A 1,655-nucleotide genomic window follows, 5' to 3' on the forward strand; every position below is an offset into this window, starting at 1 on the left:
AGGGTCTTTTGTGTTTCCATACAAATTGTGAAATTTTTTGTTCTAGTTCTCTGAAAAATGCCAGTGGTAGTTTGATAGGGATTGCATGGAATCTGTAGATTGCTTTGGGTAGTATAGTCATTTTCACAATGTTGATTCTACTCTTCATTGCAGTGCACAGGCTTCCCTTGAGGTGGCTTCTTTTGTTGTGGGGCATGGGCTCTAGGCATGCGGGCTTCAGTAGTTGTAGCACAGGGGCTCAGTAGTTGTGGCTCGCCGGCTCTAGAGCACGGGCTCCGTAGTTGTGGTGCATGGACTTAGTTGCTCTGTGGCATGTGGGATTTTCCCAGACCACGTCTCGAACCCATGTCCCCCACATTGGTATGCATGTTCTTAAACTCTGCGTTACCAGGGAAGCCCCTACTTCTTTTCTAATTTGTATTCCTTTTATTTCTTTTTTTTCTCTGATTGCTGTGGCTGAAACTTGCAAAACTATGTTGAATAATAGTGGTGAGAGTGGGCAACCTTGTCTTGTTCCTGATCTTAGTGGAAATGGTTTCAGTTTTTCACCATTGAGAACCATGTCGGCTGTGGGTGTGTCATATATGGCCTTTATTATGTTGAGGTAAGTTCCCTATATGCCTACTTCCTGGAGGATTTTTATCATAAATGGGTGTTGAATTTTGTTGAAAGCTTTTTCTGCATCTACTGAGATGATCATATGGTTTTATCCTTCAATTTGTTAATATGGTGTATCACATTGATTGATTTGCATATATTGAAGAATCCTTGCATCATGGTGTATGAACCTTTCACTGTGCTGTTGGATTCTGTTTGCTAGTATTTTGTTGAGGATTTTTGCATCTATGTGCATCAGTGATATTGGCCAGTAGTTTTCTTTTTTTGTAACATCTTTGTCTGGTTTTGGTACCAGGGTGAAGGTGGCCCTGAAGAATGAGTTTGGGAGTGTTCCTCCCTCTGCTATATTTTGGAAGAGATTAAGAAGGATAGGTGTTAACTCTTCTCTTAATGTTTGATAGAATTCTCCTGTGAAGCCATCTGGTCCTGGGCTTTTGTTTGTTGGAAGGCTTTTAATCACAGTTCCAATTTCAGTGCTTGTGATTGATCTGTTTATATTTTCTATTTCTTCCTGGTTCAGTCTCGGAATCTCCTGTGAAGCCATCTGGTCCTGGGCTTTTGTTTGTTGGAAGGCTTTTAATCACAGTTCCAATTTCAGTGCTTGTGATTGATCTGTTTATATTTTCTATTTCTCCCTGGTTCACTCTTGGAAGGTTGTGCTTTTCTAAGAATTTGTCCATTTCTTGAAGTGAGAGAGTGGCACTGACATATATACACTACCAAATGTAGAATAGATAGCTAGTGGGAAGCAGCCGCAGAGCACAGGGAGGTCAGCTCCGTGCGTTGTGACCACCTAGTGGGGTGGGATAGGGAGGGTGGGAGGGAGAAGCATGAGGGAGGGGATGTAGGGATATGTGTGTACGTATGGCTGATTCACTTTGTTGTGCAGTGGAAACTGGTGTGACAGTGTGAAGCAGTTGTACTTCAATAGAGATGTTAAAAAAAAGAATTTGTCCATTTCTTCCAGGTTGTCCATTTTATTGGTGTATAGTTGCTTGTAATAATCTCTCATGATCCTTTGTATTTCTGCAGTGTCT

Source organism: Physeter macrocephalus, chromosome 15 (genome assembly GCF_002837175.3).
Source record: "Physeter macrocephalus isolate SW-GA chromosome 15, ASM283717v5, whole genome shotgun sequence".
NCBI classification, from domain to species: Eukaryota; Metazoa; Chordata; class Mammalia; order Artiodactyla; family Physeteridae; genus Physeter; species Physeter macrocephalus.